Below are 17,843 nucleotides of genomic sequence, written 5' to 3'. Positions count from 1 at the left end.
AGGATGTTGTCCAAGCTAACATCACCGCTGGACGGTGACTCCCACCCCATCCACGACAGTCTGAGCAGCTCCTTTAGTGACAGACTGCATCACCCCAGGTGTGTGAAGAAGCATTACTGCAGGGCCTTCCTTCCTGCTGGTATCAGACTTTATAATCAGCACTACTCCCAACAAACCACACACTTAATGATGACTGTCATGTGCAATAAACCCAAGTGCAATTCATTCATGTAAATACTGTTAAATGTTCGTTCTTAGTATCCTTGTGTTCTTCTGTTTTTCTTATTTATTTTGAATATATAGTGCATATACCTCACCTCTTCAATTAATAGTTGCTTTTTTTCTTGCTTTTCTTTCTGCCACTCTGCTGCTGTGACGTAGCAAATTTCCCCTAATGGGACAAATAAAGGATATTGTATTCTATTCTACAGTATAAAATGTCACGAAAACACAAATGTCACTTTGTTTTTAGTTTGTGTCTGTTGTTTAAATTTAGTCCTGTCACACTGCACCCTGCAGTTGCTTGAATCCATCATTAAATTAATTAGGAAACTCATTTAGGAATTCTGATGGCTTTTCAAATTAAGCTAAAATATATTGTGAGTAAAAAAAAGGCTCAAGAACTAAAAAGTGATCCTGCGTGACCTACGCTTCAAAAATCACAACACAAATGACGTAATATATCGTAAGCAGAAGCAAGCATCCCTGTGCAAAAGTATCATTAAAGGAGAGTATTTCCTCCTGTAAACAACCAAAAACAAATTCTTTAGAGAGACTGTGTTGAAACTACAGGCCACATAGTAGAAACTCAGTGTGAATACACCTGTGATCACTTACACCAGAAAACCTGTGTTCATTTCAACAAAACTGAGTATGCTAGTGATTTTCAGTTAGCCTAATTGCATGAACACTAAGATTTTCTTGAATTTCAACCTTTGGACCTATGTCTGCATCAGGGCTAAACATGAAAACGAGCTGACAGATAAACTGAAAAAGGAGATTGTGAGACTTCACGATTACGCAAAAAGATACATGAAGATCCGTGACTAGCTAAAAAAACAGTCAAAGCACACTATTCAGGAGGTTTTGAAAAATCCATACAGTGAGACAGCAGTTTACTATCTTCACAACACACTTCTGAGGAACAGGTAGGTGTCCCGGATTTGGTTCAGTAATCACCAGCAGAAATCCGAGTTTCTGTGAGAGGTGAGAAAGCGTGAAAGAATTTGCATAATGTCAAACTCGATGGGAGACATCAGAGAAAAATACCTTGTTTGCTGTTCAGAACGAAAGTGCACAATGAAACTTTGCTGCGGAACAAAAAAAAGCAGCTTGGTGAATTTTGGGAGTACATTCTTTTATCATATGAGACCAAGATAAATTTGTTTCAGTCGAATAGGGTCAAGCATGTCAGGGCTAAACCAGACCATGAATACCACAGCGAAGCATGTAGATGGGAGTGTGATGATATGGGGCTGCATGAGTGTAGAAATGAGTGAGTGTTTTTTTGTATTTATTTGTGTTGTTTATATTTTTCTTTTGTGATTTAGATTTTTACCTATTTTGACATTTTGTATTTATGAAGCCTGGTGGACAGTCACTGCATTTCCCTGTCATACTGTATGTGTTTGTGACGCACAGAAAACTCCAGTCTAATCTAATCTAATCTAATCTAAAGTGAGATGACATTTAGAATGCTGTCGATTCACCAAAATACCAGCTGACAAGATGACTATGCGTCAACCGAAACTTAGCATGATCATGATCTGAAGCTCTCTTTTTTTTTCAAAAAGAAAAAACTATAACCTGGTCCCCTGACTTAAATCTAATGGAACCTCTTTGAGATGTTTTAAGGAGAAAGATCGTGCAAAACAATCACTCAAGCTAAAAGGAGTAGAAAAATTTCTGTGAATTATTGAAAAATCCCCCCAAAAATGGATCTTGGTAATGAAAGGTGTACTGGTGTTTGCTGCATTGAATTCCTGCAGTGTGGCCTGTAAATCACAGAAACTGCTCTACTTAAAATAACCAATGACCTCCTGATGGCAGTAGACTCCGGACTCTTATCCATCCTCATCCTTCTTGACCTGAGTGCAGCTTTCGACACCATCTCCCATTCCATCCTCCTCTATAGACTGGCATCTATCGGTTTGTCTTGCACACCCCTGGACTGGTTCACTTCATATCTCTCTGACCGCACTCAGGTCATTCAGCTAAAAACATTTACATCTCAGCCATCCCCTCTCTCCTCCGGTGTTCCCAAAGGCTCTGTTCTACCTCCTGTCCTTTTCACTATTTATCTTCTCTCCTTTGGCCATATATTCCATAAATTTAACATACAGTTTGCATGCAGACGACACCCAGCTCTACCTTTCCAAACCCACCTCCACCCTCCTTCCTTCCTCTCTCTGTGACTGCCTCCAGGAAATCAAATCCTGGTTCTCCTTCAACTTCCTCAAACTCAACAGTGACAAAACTGAGGTTCTCCTCATCGGATCTAAATCTACTCTCACAAAAATTAACAATTTTACCATTACCATCGACAACTCCTCCTTCTCCTCCTCCCCATTGGTCAAGAGTCTGGTTGTCGTCCTCGATGGCACTTTATCATTTCAAACCCACATCAATAACATTACTCGGTCTGCATACTTCCATCTCCGTAACATCAACCACCTCCGTCCCTCCTTCACCCCTGTCAGCACCGCCATCCTAGTCCACTCTCTGTCACCTCCCGCCTGGACTATTGCAACTCCCTTATCCCTGGTCCTCCTCTCAAGTCCCTCTGTAAACTCCAGCTCGACCAAAATATAGCCAACTTGCCCGGATCATCACCAGGACACCTTCTCTCCACCACATCACCCCTGTGTTCCCACAGCTTCACTGGCTCCCAATCACACACTGCATCATCTACAAAACCATTCTCATTAGTATCACTGAAGGACCGACAGATTTATTAAACTTCAGCAATCACATGAACTCCTTGTAATCTACAGGCTCATATCCATTCAAGGGGATTGACACAATGTGCCAGTCAACAAACCTAGAGGCAGTTTTTGTCTTTTGAAAAATAATTATAGCATTATGTCGCAAATATATTCACTCCAACTTTCAAAATGTAGGATTGTAGCATAGACTGGCTGTTAGGGGTTTATATATAGTGTGTTATATTTCTGAACAGTCTTTGGGTTGTAGGAGCAGAGTGAGTTATTAAAAAATACTTTGGCGACCTCTAGTGGGATAAATTTGGCCTGTACATGAATTATACATGCACGATTTATGTAATAACAAAATGAAATATATGAGCATTGATTTAGTAGTATTTTACTTTATTTTTTATCATCATTTAATACTACATGTAGTTACAGTTAACATAGTTGCCCTTGTTGGACTATTGGTATGAAATTGTAGTTTCCAGGAAGTGTAACTCTGCCCACCTCAGTTTGCAGCTTCATTATTTACTGCCACAGTGTGTTTTTTTGATGCTACCAGAGAAGGGCGCCAAATAGTAAAGTTTAATATAAATTTACACATGTATTCTGCTCTATTCTGCAATATGTTTAGGAGTATTGCTGTACAAGACATCAACACTAGTTTAGCATTCCTGTCAATCCCAGTTCATTGAAATTGGAAGGCAAAAAAGTTAAAAAAAAAAAAAAAAACTGTACTAAGAAAGAGTGTGACTGAAAAGTGAGGCTTTCAGTTAATACCTTTTGCCAACTGATACACATTCATCTGTAGCTGAACTGAGGTCTTAACACAAAATTCAGCACTGGTATCTGTAGTTGAGAACAGGTAGTTGGATTTATCTGTTAAACAGATGAAAAATTAACCTGGTAATAGCCAGATTAATAATTGTGTAGTACTTGGATAGTACGCCTCTCGTTGTTCTTCCTTCAAAGAAGCGATAGGAGATTCAGCTAAAACTGACTTAATAGCAGCATCTACACGATCGTTGTCCTCCATTGCCATGTTTGTTTTGATCTACTGGCGCTTGGTGTTGTCGTCACACCCGGATATCCCGCCCATTATCCCGCCCCACACACGAATACTGCTGCATGATTGGCCACGAACCAACTTGGTGCTGTACGAAAAGTGAAGGCGGGAGCGGAGCAAGATGGTTTCTTGAGAGATTTGTGAACTCACAAATATCGCGAGAAATCAACTTGCTGGCAAGGTTAATAAAAAATACCTTTTTAATATATTGATGCACAGTTATGTTGTGTTTTGTCCACTTCTTTGTTTTGTCCACTTTAAATGGAGAAAAAAAAATCAACAGATATTGTGGCATGTGCAGAAGCTACCCCTCCCCACAGTTTGCAAATGCTTTTTGCAGCCACTGTATGTCTCGTCTATATTTATGCTTTTTACTATTTTTTTCCCTTTCAAATCAGTCCAAGTCCTGATATGTTTTGGAGCTGCTTTGTGCACCCAACATGTTTGAAATAGACTGGCTGATTTTCAAGGATGTCCCAAAGATGTTGCACAAAGTGGATGCTGAGGTCTACTGTGAATCTGAAGTCCCGTTGCAGAAGAAGTCCTCTTTTCATTTTCACTTTCTTATTTGACTGCAGGACATTTGCATCTAGAATTTGCTGGCTAGTTATTTTCGATACTTGACATTTAGTGAATCTATTCTTTCTTCTGTCTGTGTGGCAGACGGTTCCCACCCCCGTGCTTTACTTAACTGTGACTTGGCGTTAACTTCAGCTGTCTTCGGCACGTTTTCAGAATGACTCTGGCCCATACAGATGTTACTCTTCAGACTTTTGCGATGAGGTTTTTCTTCGGATGACTCTTCCATATTTCTGCATCAGCATTGCAACACCTTGTTTTGCAGCCGCTTTGCATTCATAGGATGGTTTTGCTCTGCCTTTCTGGCCAGCAGACGTGTAGGTTTTTCTGCGAGTTGCTTTTGAGCTTCTTCAGGGTCCATAACTCCACTCTGAAGTGTCTGAAAACTTCATTTGCTTTGGAAATGTCATCATCTAACAGTACCCAAAGCAAGCTCTTAGGCTGCCTTTGAAGTCTTAACAAGTCAATTAAGGCCTAATAAGTTAATGAAGGCATGAGACTTCACATGCAACAAGTACTGCATATTTTCATGCTTACTGAATAAAAACGGTGAATTGACATCTGAAGACTCTATTTTAATGTCTGCAGGGGCTGTATTTAATTATTTAAACATTTGCAGACATCTGTGCAAATGTGATTGGAGTTTAAGGCAAACTTATGATACGACAGAGAACAAGGTGTGCTGCTTGATTTTTAGGACTGTGGTTTACAATATACAATAACTGCAATGAATAGCATGAGATAGCAGGTTTTGCAATGATAAAAACACTGACATTGTATTGATTTGAAGTATATAAAGAGTGTTTAGGATCTAACCAAAGAGTGTTTAGCATGTAGAAGTCTCAACAAACATCATGAAAAGAGCATTTTCTGTTGCGCCTTCAGCAACAAACTGGTACACTCTAATTGTAAGAAAGAACGTTTCCTCAAGTCCTTTATTCCAGCATCAGTCTGATTGTACAATGCCCCACAATAAACTTCACCGCTAAATTAAAAAATAACAGTAATAAAAAACAGTAAGAAAGTAAGAGTTAAAGAGGAAAAAAAAAAGCAGAGGTGTACCGGGATGCTGTATCCATGGCATGCCTGTCTGACACTTCTGCTCTGTTCTGCTGTTTCACAAGTCCACATACACAAACACAAACTCGAGTGTGTGCGCGCGCCCCCCTATTCCAAGCGAGTGTGCATCTCTGGGGGATGTTGGGGGTGGAGAGGGGGGTTTACCATTTACTGCTGCACTTTCTTCCCCCTTACCTCTTTCCACTTGCAATAACTGATACCTCATCCTCTTGTATATAGTCTTCTATATATTATTTAAAAAATAAAAAATCATCTGTATACAAAGTTCTCTACAAATTTTACACTGTGTTTTTTTCTTATTTATTCTTGTACTGCCTTTATATTTTTTTTCTTTTGGAGCTGCTTTAATGGTGAACTTTCCCCCCTGTGGGATCAATAAAGTTTATCTTATCTTATTTTATTGGAAAATATTACACAGCATCACAACAGTGTTCAGGAATAACTGGTGCCTGAGATAGATGATTTCTTTTGGACAAAAATGTTCTTGTTCTAGTTACCTTCCTTGACCTCTTACTAGTGTCAAACCAAATGCAGTGCATAACAGTTCTGATAGATGGTGCTAAAGATAAGGTAAGGAAAGCACTGAGCACTTCGATTCAGGTTCATATCCTTTCCATGTCACAAATGTAGGTCGTTGTGCAGCATCTGTGGCTATTGATTTCCTGCTATTAGGAAAACTTTCGCTCATCTGGCGGCTTTATATAAGATTTTGGAATTTGGCTGAAGGTTTTCACCCTCATTCAGCCACAAGAGCAGGTTGGCACTGATGTTCAGTGAAAATGACCCACAGTAGAAAAGTTAATTTCAGAGTAGTGAGAAAGAATTAAGTAGACTGTGTAAGACAGTCATGGTTTTCCAAAACCAACTTCTCTAACCAAATTTACTTTGTGTATTTGAGGGTCCATGTATATTTTTGCAATTGGATTTTCCATTCTGAAACGAGTATTGAAAAACAAAAACGAGTGGTTATTTGATTTTCGTTTTAAAATACAAAAAATAGAATTGAAATACAAGGCGTTTTTCCTTTTCATGATCAAAAAGAGATATACCACATTTTTAAAATGCTTTGATTTTAATTTTATATTTAGAATAACAAAAAAAATAAAATCAGTAAGAGACAGAAAAGAAAAAAAGTCAGTCTTTTCATTTTCTGAGACCGGATGTGACCGCAAGTGTGGAGACAAATCATATAAATGTCTATATGTCTATGAGCCAAATGACAACAAGATTCTCAGAGGACGGAGCCAGAGAGCAGTGTTTGGTCCATACACTGTATATATAGTGGACGTAGCATCTGGCTCCAGAATTGAAGCCAACCCGGAAGTGTCAAAAACTTGCAATATCACGCCGTCCGCTAGGGCTGGCTCTAAAAAGCTTTTTCTCCATAGACCCCAATTCATTTTTGGAAAAAGTAAAATTTGATAGACTGATTTTCTACAGCTCAGGATTTTTTCCCCGTTAGTTTTCATGGTCAAAATGAGAGATCAGGTGGCTGATCTTAAAATAAATCAATACTGAATTTTAAATAAATCGTTAAAGTTGGCGGAGCCAGGGGGCGTTGCTATAGTTGATAGACAGCAACAGAAGCCTCTGCGGTAAAATGTGGGCGGGATAAGAGAGTCCTCAGCCAATCCTGCCCCTAGTTGCTCTCCGGTCCAGTCTGTTTAATGACGCTTTTTACGTCACTGGCTCCAAAAAATCCAAAACGGCGACCAGGAAGTAGCAAAATCCGGGCTTCATTTTCTCGTCGTTGAAACCAACGGGTGACATCACGGTTAGTTTACGCCTGGTTTGGTCAGACCATAGACTGTATATAGAAGACAGTGCGCTAGCATCTAGTGTTCTATCTATATCTGTGGTCGGCACATCTTGTAGCATCTCTGGCTGCTGTTGACCTGGTTTCTGGAGTAAAACATGGTAAGAAGATAAATACTTCTAACCAGTAGTGTTATTTTGTTGTACGTTAAGTCAGCGACTTGTGAAGAGTTGTGTTTTGTTGTGTTTGAGCAGTTGGTCTGGACGCGTTAGCTAGCTAAGCGACTAAGTTAGCAAGCGGGCTAATTAACACAGGTGGCTAACTTACCGCTGAACACCTGTGTTAGTTGCTGCCACAGCTGTCCATCATTATTAGAATGAACTTCTCAACCTGTATTTCTCTGCTGTGTATTTTAGCTTTTAAAAAGTTATTTTACCTTAAGGTTAACTGAAACCCATTCAGCTGCACTGAAATTTAATATTGAATTAAACCGCGCTTAACTTAACATTGCGCAACATTACCTGTCTGAATCTCTATAAAATCATTAAATTCCTTCTCTCTTCAATGCTCAAATTCAATCCAGTATATAAAGTGACATTAATAGTGAGTAAACTAACAACCAGTCATTGTATTTATTTATTATTGCATATATGAGTAAAAATCAGCTAAGGAGTTAGCCTAGCAGCGCTAGACAACCCACGGCAACGAATTTAATTCTCTGCCAGGGTGGGTCTAGTTACCCTCCGTAAGGCTCGAGGCTGGATTCTCCTAAAACTGGCCGGACCAATCACCATGAAGTGTAGAGTCAGAAGGCGGGCGTAACGAAGTGACAAAACTGTCGCAACGATTCTGACAGAAACAACCGGCGCACAATAAACAGTTATCTTTCGACTCGGCTTTGGCCACAGCCCTTAAAGATTTGAAGCTAAAATTCAACTTGAAAGATAAACAAAGGACGGCACTTAAGTGTTTCATTGAGAAGAAAGATGTATTTGGACTTATGCCGACGGGATATGGCAAATCCTTAATATACCAGTTGGCTCCGCTGGTTGGGAAGCTAATGGGACTTAGCCACAATCTGCCGGCGCTCTAGGAACTACGTCAGCCTATTCGTTGCGCTGATTGGTCGTATACCCAATTGCTGCAGAGTGATTTGAAAGACAACCTTTAAGCCCGCCTCCCTCCCTGTCGAGCGGTCCTAGACCCTTGTGCCTTCAGAACATGGGTCTAGCATGGCTAGGCTACTAAGGAGTAATAATGTGTAACAAATCATCTGGACATTCAAATTCTTTTATTGATTAATCAAAGGGCATTTTATTACACTTTGATGATTACCTTAACAATAAAAACATATGAAAAGATAGTAAACTAGGCACGTTTTTGACAAATGGCCTATCAAGTTTCCAAAATTATGCTTATGTATGTTACTTTTTGACGGAAAAAAGTGAACTTTTGTTCCGTCAAAAAGTAACATACAAAAGTAACGTACATAAGAGTAATTTTGGAAACTTGTCAAAAACTTGCCTAGATATGTGCACTATGCTTGGAGACCAGAACAAACGCACTATGCTGCGTCAGAGACCAGCCCCTGTACATGGGTCACCTGCTTAACCCAATGAGCTATACGGGCGTCAGGCACCCAATAAACAAAATTATTTAATAAATACCAGCGCACCGGCCCACATGTGGACCGGCCCTTCGGTCAAATGACCGAATGAAATAACGTTCAATCCGCCCCTGAGCACCGCTCAGATTCAGCTGTCATCATTGGAGTCGTGATGAGGATCTTCAGCAGAGACAGTCTCTGAGAATGTGTCCTGAAGATTGTTGCTCATGAAGAGCTGGTACAGAGCCACAGCGCAGGGTGCGGTCAGCCTACACCCCGCTGTCTCCTATCGCTTGTATTGAAGATGAACGAACTGCACATGTCAAAGTTATAACGAAAGTCAATGGGGAAAGATGAGTGCGCCCCGACCATATATGTCCGCTATTAGTAATTGTAGACAACGTCAGACGTTTCTAATCTGACTTTTTATTACAAATTATAAATTTTAGCAACTATTTCAATTTCACAATTGTCAGAAAAGTAATAATTCAAACAATAAAAATTTCCTCAACCCAAAATTGTAACACCTAAACTTAAAGTTTTCACACTACTTTTCCAGTAATTATATTTTTAACTTGATGTGTTCTTGCTGAAGCATGTTAAGTTTTATTTGTTCCTTAGCACGTAGAATTTGCTGGTGTGCTCGCTCAGTTTCCATCTTGAAGAGTTTTTGGTTGGCATGATCCTCATCATGATGCCTCTTCTGGTGATGTCTTGGTGGAGGTACAGGGGGAACCTCCCCACAGCTCTGTAGAGGTGGAACCTCCCCACAGCTCTGAAGTGTGCTTGGCTCCAATTCTGGTTCTATGGGAACAAGAGAGTATGGTCTCTGCTGTGGAGAGATCAAGAGGTTGTGACCCCGCAGATTCACCTGCATCAGCTGATACAATGCTGTGCAAAGCATGGGAGCTCTCACCACCAATGATATCAAGTACAGAATTCGTAAATTCGCCACACTTATATTGTTTGTTCCCAGTTTCTGGGTTTTTAGATTCAGTAAGGTCCTTTGTTGCCTTCTGTTTGAAGTTTTTCCATCTTAACTTTACTTGGTCCACAGTCCTTCGCTCACCACTCCCAGTGGCATTTACCTGTAAAGAAATGTTAGTTAGTTTAGATTAACACCAATAAAAGACACTACAAATAAGTGTTCCAAGTCTTAAGTTTTTTACCAATTTAAAGTATAAAACAAATCCAAAGGACCGATGTCTTAAAATAAATTGCTCTTATTAAAGTGAGACACTGCAGGTGAATAGGGGAAAAAATAAATTTATAGATATCAATTTGAAACATTTGCTGAAGATCACATCAGCGATCTACAGCAAATGTGAGAAAAACAAAAAAAACCCTATTGCCCAAAATGGTCCAAATTGTCTATATTTTAAACTAAAATTTAGATCCAAATTTTAATGGTGGATGGAGCCTGGTTTAAATGATGGTTTTATTTTGTTGATTTAGGATGTCTTAAACTTTTTAATAAACTAGTTTTAAGAGAAAAAAAAATCCGGTTTTCTTAATATGTAATTTTTAGTCTGATTTATTGAATAAGATCTAACCCCACAAGATAAGGCAAATTTAGAATGTTAGCTTCTTAGCAAAGCTTCAATATATTAAGTCCAAGATTGGAAAGTTTTGTGTCTGTAGGAGCTGCTACAGTGAAAATTTCTACAATACCAGAAAAAAAACACATATGGACAAACATCAAAGCAGTGCTGCAATTAGATTAGGCAGTTTATTTGTTTTCAGGTGAAAGTTTATATGTTCATAGAGCAAACTGGCCCATAATACAAATGAGTTTTGCCTGTAGTGTCTCCCCTTTACGATAAATCAGCTTACTTGAAAAAAATTGTACATATTTTTAGGATACTCGTTGAAGTGTATCGCAGAAAAAAAAATAATGAGGAAAGTGGCCGATTAGTATAACAACAAATAAAAATATGGTCATTTTGCATGCAAAAAGGCTCAAGGAATGAATGTAAATGGTTTTACCTGCTGGGTTACTTCTGCCCAAATAGCACTTTTGGCTCTTGTGGTCAGAGAACTTTGCCCAAGCCCGCTGAAATTCCCAAAAAGTGTTTTGTAATTGGCTCGAACACCTTCTAGAAGAATGTTGGTTTCGGCTGTTGAAAAATTGCACCCTTTTGTTCTGGTCTCCATGATGTTTGAAACTCACTGATGAAGATGAACTCTTTATAGGCCTTCTCTGTGACGAAGGTAAGATAAAAACAGGTGTGACAGCAGAGATCACAGGTTTTGTAAATTTCCCTCTGTGTGACCTAATTGGCAACATGGCTTCAATTGTGCATGAGCTTCAGCATCGCAGGAGATCATACAGGCCAAGGGAACATGTTGAACGTCCAAATCTACTTCAGCAGTACTCCAATGAAGAACTGTATGCAAGGTATCGATTCAGGAGGGATGACATTTCATACTTGTGTGGTGTTCTTCGTCCTTATCTGAAAAGACAGACCATGAGGAGTCATGCCTTGACAGTGGAGGAACAGGTGCTGATTGCTCTGCGTTTCTTTGCCTGTGCCTCATTTTATGAAGTCATTGCAGATGGAATAGCAGTAGCAAAAGCCACAGTGGGATATGTGGTGCATTCAGTGGCATCAGCACTTTCTAGTATGCTGAACACTTATGTCAAATTCCCAGAAAGCAACAGTGAAATATCAGACATCAAACGAAGGTTCTTCTCTATGGCCTCAATGCCTAATGTTATTGGTGTGATTGACTGCACACATATTCACATTCAGGCCCCACATGAGAGAGAGTGGGAATATGTCAACAGGAAGGGGCGCCACAGTATTAATGTGCAGCTCATTGGCAATGCAGATCTCAAAATCACCAACTGTATCGTTAGATGACCAGGATCTGTACACGATGCTCAGATTCTGAGAGAAAGTAACATACACCAGAGATTCCAGAATACTCCACCAGATGGCATACTTCTTGGTGAAAGTGGCTACCCTCTACTCCGTTGGCTAATGACACCATTTTCAAATGTGACCAATGCCTCTCAACTACAGTATAATATTGCCCACAGCTCAACAAGAGGAACCATTGAGTGCATCAATGGTATTCTTAAACGTAGATTTACCTGTTTGAATTATCTCAGGGTTGAACCCAAAAAAGCACGCAAGATCATTTGTGCCTGTATCGTGCTGCACAATACGGCTCAAGCACGAAGAGTTCCACTTTGTGAAGACAAGGCCGATGCACCAGTAGCCCCAGAAGGTCCAGATCTTCCACCACCTTTACCACATCTGCCTGATGAACCAGCAGGAAGAGTGGTCAGAAGTGCTTTGGTTGATTTGTATTTTTCCTAAAAGTTCTAGGAATACTTTTGTTTTCCCTTTGTTTATGTTCAGTAAAGCTACTGGATATCTCACATTTGTCTTATGTTTTTATTTCATTACACTAGTCTGTGATGTCCTTTTATAAAATGCATCTCTAAATATGAAAGGTCAGTGACAAGGCAATTGTTTAAACAGAGAATTGAAGTAAACATTGACTCCATGCAACAGAAAATATTTTGAACGACTATATAATACTTTTGCTTTTGGTATATTAATTTATCAAAGATCTCTGTAGTCTTAAGATCTACACAACACACATTCTGTCTCCTGTCTGTGACCCTGAGGGGGTCCTAGGGGCGGGATGGATTTTAAAATCTCAGTCCGAGAGGATCAGGATTATTCTGATCCAATCCAGCAAAGTTTTGAAATACCGGGATAGAAGATCCTGATCCATGGATCAGGAAAGTGGGATTTGGAAATCTAGATCAATTTAATCTGGATTTAATTTTTTGAAATACTGGGCCCTGATGTTTATAGGGGATGGTTGGTGGCAACGTTAAGGCATGGCAACACCTGCTGGTCACTTTATATACCTACTTTTGGCCTCCTCTTGGGTGTTTAATTGCCGATAAATAGGCTATCTCTCGCTCATTCAATCAATAAATAGCCTACTTTCGTGCAAACCCTGTACTGTGTACACCACTTGCTTTGATTTAGAATTAGGGGAAGTGCAGTGGGGGCAGGCAATACAATGAAAGTCAGTCTGTCTATGCCTGCCAGCGCAAGAACTTTATTGTGATGGGCAGGAGCTTTATTGTGCACCTGCGGGCTCCGAAGCCCCGCGCACCAATGAAACGAAATATGGAGTCGTATTTTCATTTTGGGGGTGAAAACGAAAAAACGAAAAAACGAACCGTTTCCTGATTTTTTGGGTTTTTTGCTCAGAACGAAAAAACGGCTTGATTTTTTGTTTCTGCCCGTGTCTTTTATAGCCAGGAAACGGACTGATAAAACGTACCTTGACCCTGACCTGTCCGCCCCTGACCGGGTCACATTTGACATTGCCTTGTTGAACATTTGCTCTTTTCGCTTGAACTTCATTTGAATCTATCTGTCATATAGTCAGTAACACATCATCTAACCAAGTAGTCAGAGTTTCTCATCTTACATTTAGCAAATAAGATAATTTCTCCAACATTTTCTATCGGAAGGCTGAACAGTGATCAGTAGTCAGAACTGTCAACTTGCAGCTCGAAGATCCCCGGTTCATGTCCCAGCCTGGACCTGGGATCTTTCTGCATGGAGTCTGCATGTTCTCCCTGTGCAGCGTGGATTTTCACCAGGTACTTCGGCATCCACCCACAGTATAAAATCATGCTGAGGTTAATTGGTAGTTCTAAATTGTGTTGTAAATGTGAATGTGAGTTTGCTTGTTTGTCTCTCTGTATAGTCCTGTGATAGACTGGTGACCTGTCCAGGGTGTCTCCTGCCTTCGCCCTAAGTCAGCTGGGATAGACTCCAGCCCTCCTGCGACCGTAATGAGGATAAAGCGGTGCATAAATGATGAATGGATATTCTTTTGGACATAAAAGCTAATTTTACATGAGGTTTGAGTGACATCCTGTTCCTAAACACAATTCAAGTAAACACTTTGAGGGCTGTCAAACCTGAGGTGTGGCCTCATGTTTGACCTACATAGCAGGTGCAGTTGCTGACACATAAAAGCCTTCCAGTTGTGGCCAACCTGTGACCTGCTAGGTCTTACTCCACAGCTCTATTTTAGTTTTCACTCTACAGATTCATGAAAAGTGTAGATTTTCTGTATAAAAATGGGTGTTGCAGTGGTTTAACACATTTCAATTCACAGGAAGAAGCTTCTGGGTTTGAACCTGCTGGTCGGCCTTTCTGTGTGGAGCTTGGATGTTCTCAGCTTGCATGGGTGCTCCAGCTTCCTCTTGAAGATGAGGTTTATTACTGACTGTAGGTGTGAGTGTGAGCGTGCATGGTGGTCTGTCACTGGAAGTTCGGTTGTGATGAACTTGCTTTTTTGGTTTTTTGAATGTTACCAGAAAAATCCCTCAAGATATTTTTATTTCTTTTTGTTTACTGCTTTAATTCAGTGCAATTCCGGTTTATGGTGTAGTGTTAATTCACACAATAAGGGATTTCAAGGCATTTTGTATATTAAAGTGAAGAAATTACAATATTGTTTATTATAGAAAGAAACCCAACAAATGTAAAGATTTCTCTTTGACCAAGCTCTTTGGGGACACTGGGAATAAAAAAGTCCTGCTTAATGAAAGGAAACCTCCAGCAGAACCAGGCTCAGAGAGGGCAGACGTCTGCCTCCACCAATTGCGGTGAGAGAGAAAACAATAGCAGCTTTGTCACGAACGCATTAGAGGAGTGAGAAAATGTTGATAAAAGGTTGGGGTCAGCCGTGATCAGAGGAGGAGCATATATAGGGTTTAAGCACCTTGCTCAGGGGCCAAACTGTGGATCGCTGTAACAAGACCATTGGACCATCACCGTCCCCATTAACAATCCTCAGAGACTGGACTTGAACTCAAGTCTCCTGGGTGAAGATCCACTGGCTGAAATCCTCCATCAGCTCATCCAGCATAAAATTAGACAAACAGCATGAAGCACTTCTTAATGATTATTTAACGTTGAGCGGAAATATTTCAGTTTTGAAGCCTGTTATTCAGGGCCTTCAGTTGAAACTGTGACATAAAAATTTCATGTTTGACCTACATAGCAGGTGCAGTTGCTGACACATAAAAGCCTTCCAGTTGTGGCCAACCAGTGACCTGCTAGGTCTTACTCCACAGCTCTGTATTTGTTTCTCTTGTCTTAATTTTATGACACACATTAAGATGACTACAGTCCTCCCTCTGTGCATCAGTTCCTCCCCAACACTAATGCAATTCTGTCTACATTAGACCATTAAGAGGTTCTTTAAAGGTTACATTTCAGTAAGTACAAAATCCCGTCTTTATTTTTTTATGTTAGCTTGTACAGTTTTGTCTTTCGGTCTCTTACATTAGGAAGAGTTGGGCAGTACAGCGATGAGTCATTCTGCTGTCATCATCAACTTTGCTTAGATACTAAATGAGCTCTGAAATGTGACAAACACACTTTTAAGCTTGATACTCAGCTGCTTGACATGGTTTGATTTGCAGCATATTTACTCTTCTACTTGGTGGTATAGAGAGTTTGAGCAAAAGTCTCACAAAATCAATTGATTCCCACACAGCTGCTTCTCAAACTATCTTTAGCTTATCGTTTAGCTTTATCTAATTGTGTGGTTTAACACTTCAGCAGTAAACAACCCTCTGACTTGCAACATTGACTTTCAAATATAGGGGTGTGATGAAACCTCCTGAAGAACTAACTTACAGAATGTCTCTTTGCACAGTCTCAGAAGCTTATAAATTACAAAACAGCTGCACTTGGACATACCCTGTAAGATATTGTCCAGACAGCAACACTGTAAAGTCTGAACTGTAATAATCAGCAGTTCTAATAATATATATAAACACCCAGTTCATAAGAAGATGAGCAGGCTTGCAGAAATCAGAGTCCAATTAGCAAAGAAAGTTTATTGTGTTGTAACCAGACAGCAAAACAAACTAACTTGAACCGCGCTGAGACTGAACATCTGATGCAATTGCTTTCATGGAGCAGATGCTCCTCCTTTGTTTCTACCAACTTTCGGAGTGCTTTCGTTTCTACCAGTGGATGCTTGTCAGGCTCATCTGCACCGCTACAAGCTTGGTGACATCTAAATCTAACTGTCATACAGTCAGCAACACGTGATTAAACTGAGTAGTCAGAGCTTTCATCATACATTTAGTAAATAAGATCATTTCTCCAGCATATTCTATTGGACATAAATGCCGATTTTATATGCCATTTAGACGACATCCTGTTCCTAAACACCTCGAGGGCTGCAAAAACAAACCCGAGGTGTGGTCTCATGTTTGACCCTGAATTTGTTTTACATATGAGGGGCAGTTGCTGACACATAAAAGCCTTCCAGTTGTGATCAACCTGTGACCTGCTAGGTCTTACTTCACAGCTCCATTTTAGTTTTCACTCAACAGAATCACAAAAAATTTAGATTTTCTGTTTAAAAATGGGTGGTGCAGTGGTTTAACACATTTTGATTCACAGGAAGAAGCTTCTGGGTTTGAACCTGCTGGTCGGCCTTTCTGTGCGGAACTTGCGTGTTCTCAGCTTGCATGGGTGCTCCTGGAGACGAGTTTAATTAGTGACTGTAGGTGTGAGTGTGAGCACGCCTGGCGGTCTGCCTCCATGCGTTAGCCTGCAGTTTGCAGAAAGTGTAGCCTCCTTCTCGCCCAATATCAGCTAGAAAAACCTGTTGAAGGTGAAAGAGGCAGAAGCTACGTTAGTGGTTGAAAATGGAGCGCTGCAGAGAAAAATAAATGAGGGCTAAACAGTTAACTAAAATGAATTTAAAATGATGAAGATACTGTTTCTTATAAGATGATGCAACAAGTTCAACAAGATCACGGGCACATTTTTCCCAGCCCCCTTTAGTTCGTGTAGAGGTTTTATAGTCAAAAGACCGTTTTTAAGGGGAGTATCACTTTGAACAGAGAGTATTGTGATGAGTATAAAGTGAATATTGGAACAAGATGCCTCCTGAAGTGTACTGATGACAGACTGGGGCAGCTTTTATGTTGCTGAGTAAAACATGAACTCTCTCAGATGTGTGGTTTTCAAAAAAGGTTAATGTGCAATTTAGAGTGAGAATAGCCTAGAACAGAAAGCAGACACTTCTTTGGTGAAATCTGCTTTTTTCTTATTTGCTCTACACAGGTGGTCCACTGTAGGAACAGAAAAATGAATGAATGAAGAGGCCTCAAAAGCTCAGTTCTACAAATCCTTAAAGAATTATTCACAAATAAACTGTCAATAAGTCACAAGTTATGTTTTTTTTGTTTTTCACTACTCTGTTAGAGGAATTTGTGGCTCAGTCCTGCATGGTTTAAAGACAATATTTCTTTTCTGGTTTAAAATGATTCTTTACATTTCAATGCAAAGCTCGTCAGAACTTGTGACAGAAATAAATCTACAAAGGAATTCAGAAGTTTGACACATGGATTCAAAGAAGCACGCACTCTTTCACAAAAATCAGCCTGCAGACATGCGAGACCCTCTTGATATTCACACAGGAAGGAAATGCACGTCAAACCTAACACAGCTTTGGTCCCCTCATCTGTGCCCAGCCTGCACGTCTTTTCACCATCCACAGCCATACTTGTTTGTGGTGTACTGACAAAGAGCAGAGCAAGACAGGCGCTAAAGTGAAAAAAAAAAAGAAGTGCTGCAAAAATGCAAGTGTGCTCGCAAACTGTGGTCTCTAAATCATTTCTGACACAGCAGATGAACCAGGAAAAGTAATTTTTAGTCACAGTTTAAGTGTTGGTTTTGAGATTAGACTGGCAGATTCCAAAACACCAACCTGCTCTGGTTTCAGTCTGCAGCCTCACGTCAGTGGAATATA

The 17,843-nt window shown here is 40.0% G+C and overlaps 1 protein-coding gene across 1 annotated transcript in view; it reads right to left on the bottom strand.

Annotated features, from left to right (window-relative positions):
* Window positions 1-17,843, bottom strand: part of LOC110952305 (importin-13-like) — a 435,553-nt gene that overhangs the window by 325,276 nt on the left and 92,434 nt on the right. The gene's annotated exons all lie outside the window — the stretch shown is intronic.

Source organism: Acanthochromis polyacanthus, chromosome 4, assembly GCF_021347895.1.
Source record: "Acanthochromis polyacanthus isolate Apoly-LR-REF ecotype Palm Island chromosome 4, KAUST_Apoly_ChrSc, whole genome shotgun sequence".
NCBI classification, from domain to species: Eukaryota; Metazoa; Chordata; class Actinopteri; family Pomacentridae; genus Acanthochromis; species Acanthochromis polyacanthus.
The sequence above is the reverse complement of the archived record's forward strand: the minus strand, read 5'-3'. Positions and strand labels throughout refer to the sequence as shown.